Below are 10499 nucleotides of genomic sequence, written 5' to 3' on the forward strand. Positions count from 1 at the left end.
CAACCAGTGACCTCAGCTGCAACAACCGATACAACCCTGGCTGGAAATATTTTTCCTAGGGAATATCAGAGGCTTATAGCCTCTCCAGGAGGGCAGGAGAACAGTTTGGAAGCCATTTAGTCAGAGCAATACCCCAAATTGCTCGATACACCCACAGTCAGGTAGAAGAGTCGTCCTTGCCCCAAGGATACTCAGCTGTCACTTTGCCACCGTCAGACGTGGATGCTGTCATTTCCGGGAGTAAAAATCCACAGTGAAGGGTGCATGGTGGGAGCTCATGGAGCCTGGAACCTGCCTCCTGGGCCCGCTAGCCTCACTGTCGTGGTCACACAGATTCCTCTGGTGTCCAGGACCCGACACGTGTAAAATGCTTAGAACATTTCCCTATCTGTAAAATGGGAGTGATAGTTGTGTCTCCCTCTTTGGAATGTTTGAACCCTAAGCAAGATGATGGACGTAAAATTCTCAGATAGGGCTTAACACAGAGCCCCATCAAGGTTAACTTTTAAAATTCAAATATGTTGACACCTGTTTTTATTCTGGAGGAACTTGCTTGTTAAGCCTACTTGGTTTAGAAGCTGAGACCCCGAGACCCTGGGGACAGAGGAGAAGAGGGTTGGGAAGGGCCCTTTGACCCACCAGCAGGGTCACCACACCCTCTCTAATCCTAGGCGGGTCAGTACTTACCAACCTGGGGGTGGGGGTGTGGGGCAGAGATCCTCCTAAGACTTTTTGCTAAGAGCTGGCTTTCATCTCAAGCTGGATATTGACAGTTGGTTTCAACACCCTCCCCCGCCACCAGCCCCACTTGCAAACCATCAATCTAAGAATTTGACTTTTTTTTTTTTTTTCCTTTTTTGACCACCCCTCAGCAAATGGAGTTCCCAGGCCAGGGATCAGATCTAAGCCACAGTTGCAACCTGTGCCACAGCTGCAATATACACCACAGCTGCGGCAATATGGGATCCTACCCGCTGTGCCGAGCAAGGGATCCAACCTGCATCGCGGCATTGCAGAGATGCAGCTGATTCCGTTGTGCCACAATGGGAACTCCTAAGAATGTGACATTTGTAATGTTCGTTCTTCAAGCCCCCAGGAGTTCAACACCCTCCTTGCCAACCCAAGCCCTCTCCCTGGCAGAATGAAATTAGAGGACAAAAGTGCTGGATGGACAAGCCCCTCCTGGTGTAACCAGTGAACCGAAAGAACCTAGGAAAAAGGTAAGACTGGCAAGAAGTAGAGGAACTGACCGGAGCCTTTGGTGCAGGAACAAATCTTCCTTTGTGAACTTTCCCGATTCAATTCCATGGAGCCGCCTTGCAGAGAATTTCCCAGAAAGGGTAGAATAACCAGATCCGACTTGACTGCTGGAAGGAGAAAAGCACCTTTGGGAGCCCCTGGGTCTCAGATCACCCTTAGTTGCTGGGCGTCTTTGACTTTGGCCCCCGGGGCCATAGACGTCATGAGCTTCCACAGGCTTGGCTTGTTTGGACTGGAGGTGAAAGGACCAGGACCAGAGCAGTGCGTGGTCTCATTAGGTTAGCTGTCCCTCCTGACATCAGCTTTCTAGAAGAGGAGATGAGTTGAGTCTGTGCTGTTAGATGGGATTATTTTGAGGATGGGTGGTTTTTGAAGCATCGTCTGCCACCATGAACATGTCAGATACTTTCATAATAAAACTAGCCAGCTAGACAATTGTGCAGCGATGGCTTATTATGGAAGAGATGCTCCTGAAAGGGTCACTGAACATGACAGCTGCAGAGCAAAGACTCAACTTCTCCACTTGACAGTGAGGATGCTGAGCCCTTTTCCTGGGAGTCAGGAGGGTGGATGTTGAGTCATAGGTAGGAGCTTAGGAGTCAAGATTTTCCTCACTCTGTGTCTCCTTTTCATTATCATAGAGCCTACGAACCCATAAATGCAGATGGCTGACTGTCGTCTCATAACCATTATTTTCTTCTTTTATTTATTTATTAGGCTGCACCTGTGCCATATAAAAAATTCCTAGGCCAGGGGTCAAACCTGTGTCACAGCAGTGACCCGAGCCGCTGTAGTGACAACTCCAGATCCTTAACCTGCTGCAACAGGAACTCCTTCTTTTTCATTTTTAATAGATAGCATTGCCCCCCCACCAACTTAAAAATAGGAGCATTGTTTTCCAGCCTTAGAATGAAGATGGGAGTGACAGCAAGTGATGTGTTTGATTGAAAAGAGAGGTAAAGTGCTAGAACAGCATCGGGGGTCGGGGGTTGGGGGGGGACTGGCATGGCCACTCTGACAATGGAAATATGTGGCATTCTTGGAATAAATTTAGGTCTAGTGCTGAATGCAGTACCCCGGAATGGTTGCTTTTTATTCTAAAGAGCACAGATTTAGCCCCATTCTGACCCACCCTGTGGAACAAAGATCCACTGGGTTGAGTCCTCACCTTGAAGAGCCCATACTATAGGAGTTTCCACTGTGGTTCAGTAGGTTAGGAATCCAACCGGCATCCACGAGGATGCAGGTTCTATCCCTGGCCTTGCTCAGTGGGTTAAGGATCTGGCGTTGCTGTGAGCTGTGGTAGGTTACAGATGCTGCTCAGATCTGGCATTGTTGTGGCTGTGGGGTAGGACGGCAGATGCATCTCTAATTCAACCCCTAGCCTGGGAGCTTCCATATGCCTCAGGTGCAACCCTAAAAAAAACAAAAAAAAAAAAACAAAAAAAAAAAAAACAAAACAAAACTCATACTCCAGAGGGGACAAATAAAATGACAAATTTAGGGCCACCTGTTTTACTGACCCAATTTCAACTGTGAAATCGTGATCAAAATAGCACTTACCCCAGTGTCGCTGGGAGAATTCAGCATTAATTTCTATCTTTCTGGCACTTGGCAAGACTTAGGAAGGAATGGTTGGTGGTAAATGGGTGAATGAATTCATTTACTCTGGGCCACCTGGGGCCAGGGGCCTGGGAGAGCCTGCCTTTCTTTTCCTCTCTGGAATGTTTCATCTCATCTCACTGCTGTGTCCCCTTTATTTTAATTAATTAATTTATTTATTATTTATCTTTTTAGGGCTGCACCTGCAGCATATGATTCCCAGGTTAGGGGTCGAACTGGAGCTGTTGCTGCTGGCCTATGCCACAGCCACAGCAACTTGAGATCTGAGCCGTATCTGCGACCTACACCACAGCTCACGGCAACACTGGATCCTTAACCCACTGAGCAAGGCCAGGGATGGAACCCACAACTTCATGGTTCCTAGTCGGATTCATTTCCACTGTGCCACAACAGGAATGCCTCTCTTGTACTTTTTTTGATTGCTCAGCTCTTCTTCACGGGGGGCCTTTTTTACACACTGCCAGGCTCAGCTTTCTGGGAGGACTTTTGCACATGTCATGCGGCTCAGCTGGGAGCCGCTTAGGCGGAAAACTCCAAATAAAGTGCAGCCTGTTGCAAAAAACAAAACAAAACAACCAAACAGAAATGATCTGCAAGTTGGAAGAGGACTTCAGGGTATGATCTGGTCTATCCCTTGCCTTTAGGTAAGCAGGCTGTTCGTGGCTTCCTTTTTACAGATGAGGCATCTATGGCTCATGTGGGCTAAATGACCTGGCTGGGCACAGGGCAAAGGAAATAAAACCCAGGTTTCCGTGAGTTCCCATTGTCACGGATTCAGATACCAACAGGGTGGGGAACATGGGCACATGAAGCACAGGAAGGGACTTTGGCCAAGGGGAGTCGCCACACTCTGTTGCAATCGGTTGTCGTCCTGTGCCTTGCGAGGTTGACAGATCTTCAATGCTTTTTTCAAGAACCAAGGAGGCAAGAACATTTAGATGTTTATGCAAGCTTTTTAGAAGGTTGGTGACTAATTACAAATGTTAAGAATGCTGTGCAGGACTCCTAAACCACATGTCAGCTGGTTTCTTTTTCTTACCTTTGCACTAAGCTCAACTCCCTGCAGAAAAGGCTGTATTGGTCTCTCCCTAGACTCAGGTCCCAGTGTAAAGTGCTGCAGATTTAATACTCATTTCTTCTTCCTGGGGTGTGTGTGTGTGTGTGTGTGCGCACGCGCGCGCATGCTTGGCTCATTTTGGGAGGAGAGCAGCTTTTTACTACAGTATAACATACCTACCGAAAGTACATAAATCACAAATATACACTTTGATGAGTTTTCACGAGATGAACACACCCAGCTAATAAGCCCTCAGGTCAAGGAACAAGATTTTCCCCACCCTAAATGTTTCCTTTACACAATTTCCAATAATTAACCCTCAAAGGTAATCACATGCGGTCTTCCTCCACCAAAGAGTCTTTTTCCCTCTTTTTGAACTGTGCATAAACGGACTCATAGAGCACACAGGCTTTGGTGTTTGGCTTCATCAGCTCAGCACTGTGTTTGTGAAATTCATCGCTGTTTCCGCATCCCTGTTTTTGTGGATTTCTCAGTTTAATCAATGCCTAGCATTTTATTGCATGAATATGTCATAACGTATGTACTCATTCTACTTTCGATGAGCATTTGAGTAATTTCCAATTGTGTTACTGGGACTAATGCCGCCACATTCTCTCATACCCTCTCGGTGGACCCGTGTACACGTTTCTTTTGGTATCTGTTTGAGGCGTGGATGGCTGCGTCATAGGTTGTGCATGTGCTCAGCATTGCTAGTCGCTACCAACAAAGTTTTCCAAAGTGACTGTTAAAACAGACACTCTCCCAATGTGTGAGAGTTCCAGTTGCTCCATATCCTTGCCCACACTTGGCATTGTTTATCATGGCCATTTTAGCCATTCTGGGGGGCTTTTCCATTTTAGCCATTCTCGTGGGTGTGAGGAGATACTGCCTTGTGGTTTTAGATCTGTTTTTCCTTTGAATTTGTGTGAGATGACTCTTCTATCAGTGGTACCACTACCACTTAATCTATACACTATTTAAGGAACCCATTTAGTATAAATTCCTCAAATGGCTCTTCACTGCTTTCAGGGTGGGGCCAAAACTCTGTAAACTTTTCTCCCATCATAACTCCTAAGTACCTTCACTCAAGTTGCATTGAGCATCTGTTCATGCTTTTTTCTCAGGTTTTTCCTCTTGCATGCTCCTACCCAGATTTGGCATTTCTGTGTGTTGTTCTCTCTGCCTGGAACCTCATTCTGTGACATCACCACCTGAGTGACATGTGTTCAGCCCTCAGGACTCAGCCCAAACATTGCCTCTTCCTGAAAGCCTCTCCTGACTTTCACGACTGAGCTGCTCATACTGTACCAAAAGGGTCAATTGGCTTATTAACACCCATTAGTTCATCAAGGGTAAAAGCAATTTATATAGTTGTCACACTGTATGAGCAACAGATGTTTGTTGAAAGACTAAATGAATGATCAAATGAGTACACAAATAAGGGAGATTTGGAAGGAAGAAAGAGATTTGACTATAGTATTTATCTAAGAGGGATTTCTTTCTTTCATTCTTTCGTCTTCTTCTTCTTCTTTTTTTTTTTTTTTTTTTTTTTGCTTTTTAGAGCCACATTTGCAGTATATGGAAGTTCCCAGGCTAGGAGTTGACTTGGAGCTACAGCTGCTGGCCACAGCCACAGCCACAGCAATGCCAGCTCTGAGTCACATCTGTGACCTACACCACATCTCATGGCAACACTGGATCCTTAACCCACTGAGCGAGGCCAGGGATTGAACCAGCATCTTCATGGTTCCTAGTCGGATTCGTTTCCACTGTGCCATGATGGGAATTGCCTAAGAGCGACTTCTAATGATGATGGTGGTGATGATGATATCTTGTGTCTCCTTTTGCTCAACTGGCTGAAGCAAAGGGTTGATTCCAGAAAGCACAACAACGCATTCTCCACTCAGTTCAATTTCAGTGTTGAAAGGATATTGAGAGATGTTCCAGGCTTATGCAAAGATGAGATCTTTAATCATAGAGATTACTCCGGAAGCCACAGGGGAAGTGATCAAAGCAGATGATTCACTACTGGGTTCAGTGAGAAGTTGTTTCAACCCAGCCCTGAAGGCTGGGCAGGCAGGAAGGTTGGATGTCCTTTCAGGTGTCTTCAGGCTCCAACATGGTCAACACAAGTTTGATCACTTACTATATCCTTCCAGATTTCCTAAACAGGGAAGCTCTTAGAATCCAAGAACCACCTAAGGAACAACGGGCCACCAATGAGTCATCTGATTCATCTTTCAATGTCATACCCCTGTGATTCTTATCAAACAATAACACATTGACTGGCTCCAGACTTTAAAGTGTTGATGGATGGAAGTATTGACGAATGAGCCAGACTTAAGAAACGCTGCTCTGAAGACCAATGTATGCTGGGATATCAGACCGAAATAGGCAGAGTACCCTTTGAATTCATAGCCCAGATGGGGCTGCCAGTTTGATTTCTCCAACTGCAAATAATCAAGATTAGTTGAGAGAAAATCACCTGCTGGTGAAACACATTCCTTACAGTTGTTTTAAGAATGCAATATAATTTTAAAATTATTTTCTTACTCTGAAACGTAACAGGATGGAAAACTCAGTGTATAAACCTCCAGAAATGCTTTTGTCCTGTGGGCAACACCTCACCCCCACCATGCCCCTCCCACCAGTGGGAGCTCCACCAAGGGAGGGACCATGTCTTCTTGTCTCTGCATTCCCCAGGGTGGGCCAGCGCCTGGGTCTAGCAGATGCTCAACAATTGTTTGAGTTAAATGGTGCTTATAACCAATGCATGGGTTGTCTCTGGCTGCCGATTTTAGGTTTTGCCATGCAGCAACTTTGAAGCATAACTCAGTGTTTTTTTACATTCATAAAGAATTCATTGTGCAGTTCCTGCTGTGGCTCAGTAGGTTAAAATTCTGACCGCAGCAGGTCAGGTCGCTGAGGAGGTGTGGGTTTGATCCCCAGCCCAGCACAGTGGGTTAAAGGATCTGGCATTGCTGCAGCTGTGGCAGAGGTCACAGCTGCATCTTGGATTCTGTCCCTGGCACAGGAGCTCCATATGCCATGGGTGCAGCCATAAAAACAAACAAACAAATAAAACATTGTGTTAGCATCCAATGTAGATTTTACTGACAGTTTTTTAGGAAATATAGAGAGAAATGTTTACTTATACACCCTGCAGCATTTTCTTCCCTATTTCCCATCAAACATATACTTCCAGTCTCTCTCTCTCTTTTAAAGTTTCTATTTATTTATTTTAAGTTCTTTTTCCTTTTAGGGCTGTACCTGTGGCATATGGAGGTTCCCAGGCTAGGGGTCTAATCGGAGCTACAGCTGCCAGCCTACATCACAGCCAAGCCATGCAAGATCCTAGCTGCATCTGTGACCTACACCACAGCTCACAGAGATGCCGGATCCTCAGCCCACTGAGCGAGGCCAGGGATCAAACGCGCAACCTCATGGTTACTAGTCGGATTCGTTTCTGTGGTGCCACAATGGGAACTCCCAAGAGTTAGGATATTTAGATATTTAGGGGGTTTAGGGTCTGGTTTAAGGTTGGTCTTTCAGTGCAGGGGCTTGATAAGGACTGGGTAAGGACCGTGACATAATCATTTATCATTAGTGAACACAGCAGCGCAGGGGTTCCCAGGCAAAGCTTTAGATGAGTCTTAGGATATAAATGTCGTTTGATACCATCTACTGAAATATCAAGCCTTCTGATGTTCACTTCAATTGGTTTGATCTCGGAAAGCTCCTGACATGAACAATAAAGTCATGATCTTATCTTGTTGGGCAAACGAGCATGTCCCGGAACGTAGCACACCGGAGTCATGTTGTTAATGACAGTGACAGCACAATTTCTTTTTGCCACTCAGCAACTTTGAAACTCAACTCAGCAGTTTTTACTTTCATTCATTCATAAAGAACTCATTGCCTTACCGTGCAAGGTTAATTTTACTGAGAGGTTTTTTGGTTTATTTTTGTTTTTGTTTTTTTTTTTTGCTTTTTCAGGGCCACACTCACGGCATGTGGAGGTTCCCAGGCTAGAGGTCTAATTGGAGCTGCAGCCGCCACCCTACACCACAGCCACAGCCACGTCAGATCCGAGCCGCATCTGCGACCTGCACCACAGCTCACGGCAATGCTGAGTCCTTAGCCCACTGAGCGAGGCCAGGGATCAAACCTGTGTCCTCATGGATACTAGTCAGGTTCATACATGGCTGAGCCACAGCAGGACCTCCTCCAGCGGGCCTTCTTGGCTGAGGGAAAAGCAAAGACCCTAAATGAGGGATAAGTCTGAGGAGCCTCACAGCTGCAAGCAGGCCAGTGTGGACTGGAGCAGGGTAAGCAAAGCCGAGAAATGAGTTGGAGATGTTAGAACTCAGAAATGAGACCAGGAGTTCCCATCGTGGCGCAGTGGTTAACGAATCTGACTAGGAACCATGAGGTTGCGGGTTCGGTCCCTGGCCTTGCTCAGTGGGTTGACGATCCAGTGTTGCCGTGAGCTGTGGTGTAGGTTGCAGACGCGGCTCGGATCCCACGTTGCTGTGGCTCTGGCGTAGGCCGATGGCTACAGCTCCGATTGGACCCCTAGCCTTGGAGCCTCCATGTGCCGCGGGAGCAGCCCAAGAAATAGCAAAAAAAGACAAAAAAAAAAAAAAGAAAAAAGAAATGAGACCAGAGGGAGAAGCAGGGATCAGATTATACAGAGGCTTACAAACCGTGGAGAAGAGGTTGGATTTTATTCCATGTGTGACAAGACGACGTTGGAGGGTATTGGGCAGGAGAGTGACAGGTCTCTTTTACGTTTTAAACAATGCTGTCTGGGTACTTGGAGGAGAATTACCTGTAGGGAGTGGGAGCACCAAGCCTGGTCAGGAGACAAGGTGAAGGATGGTCTGATGATAGGGCCAAAAGGATTTTTTTTTTCTTTTTAGGGCTGAATCTGTGGCATATGGACGTTTCCAAGCCAGGGGTCTAATCAGAGCTGCAGCTGCCATCCTACATCCTAGCATAGCAACACCAGATCCAAGACTTAATCAGTTTGCAGCATTGCTGGATCCTTAATCCACTGACAGAGGCCAGGGATCAAACCTGCATCCTCATGGACACTAAGTCCAGTTCTTAACCTGCCGAGACATAATGGGAACTCCAGGCCAGCAGGATTTGTTAACGGATCAGATGTAAGGCTATAGGAAATAACGGAGTCAAAGATGGGTCCTGGGTTTACCCACCAAATAAATGGATAATCACGATTGTCATTTACAGATGTGGGTTCTGGACGTGCTGGCTTTGAAATGTCTGCTAGACGTCTACGTAATATGTCAGGCAGGCTCTTGGACAGATGAATCTGAACCTAGGGGTTTTGTTTTTGTTTTTCTGGGTTTTTTTTCTTTTTCTTTTTAGGGTCACACCTTTGGCATACGGAAGTTTCCAGGTTAGGGGTCTAACCAGAGCTACAGCTGCTGGCCTATGCCACAGTCACAACAATGCCGCATCTTCGAACTACACCACAACCCACGGCAACGCTGGATCCTTAACCCACTGAGCGGGGCCAGGGATCGGACCCGCATTCTTATGGATATTAGTCAGGTTCGTTACCACTGAGCCACCGTGGGAACTCTCTGAACCTAGGTGAAAGGATGCCTGGGGAGGCAGGAATGCAGAGGACGAGAGCAGGGTTCCAGGACACTCCACTATAGAGAGGTTGGAAAGAGGGGATAAGATGGCAAAGGCCACGGAGAAGCAGCGACCTACGAGGCAAGGAGAACCAAGCCAGGAGGTGATGCCTGCAGGTGCGCCAAGGGAGTGTTTCCGGAAAGACGGGCGTGAGCCACGTGTTAGGAGTTCCTGGGAGTCTGAGTAAGATGAGCTCTGAGAGTCGACAAGTAGGAATGAATACCTCACGGTTTAGATCTGCAGAGCACACATATTTTCCGTGAGCTGCTGGCCCTGTGGTCTGCAGTCTCCTCTCCTGCTAAGGATGGCAGGAGACAGGGTTAGCAAGGTGGGTCGAGACTGCTTTCCCATTTCTGGGTTTTTAGTTATTCTCTTTGGGGTTTATGTACCCTCTTTGGGGTAAGAAATATGTTCAGATATAAAACTTCTCATCACGGTTATTTTCTCTTGCTCTCAAGGGGTTTCTTCACCAAGGGAGAGGGGAGAGTGTGGACCCGGGGCCTTGGTCTGTGGTCTTTGCAGGTGCGCTCAGCTCCTGCTGGCTGGTTCCTGGTCCTGAGCTCTTGGTCCTGAGATCTGACTCCTTGTCTGCATCCCAGCCTCTTCTCATCCACCAGCTCTCTCAGCACCTTTGGGGGCTCTCCTTCTCATGATGGGGAAACAGGTACAAGAGTGGCCTTCACTGCCCTCGCAAAGTCCCTCAGCCAAGGCCACTGAGGTGGGTGCCATGCTCGGGGAGGCATGCCCTCGGGGTCTTGTGATTTGCCTGAGAGATGACAGCAGGAGCAAGAATGAAGCCCCAGTCGATTAGGTCCAAAGCCATGCAGGTGTTTGCTGGTGCTGTGTCCTTTGCTCCCCTCCAGCCTCAGGGCTTGAATCCCCAGAGGGGCAGCCA

This window comes from Sus scrofa, chromosome 8 (assembly GCF_054392235.1).
Source record: "Sus scrofa isolate SSC_HxYL_T2T_F1_AM1 chromosome 8, Sscrofa_HxYL_maternal_Yorkshire_Landrace_v2.0, whole genome shotgun sequence".
In the NCBI taxonomy this organism is placed as follows: domain Eukaryota; kingdom Metazoa; phylum Chordata; class Mammalia; order Artiodactyla; family Suidae; genus Sus; species Sus scrofa.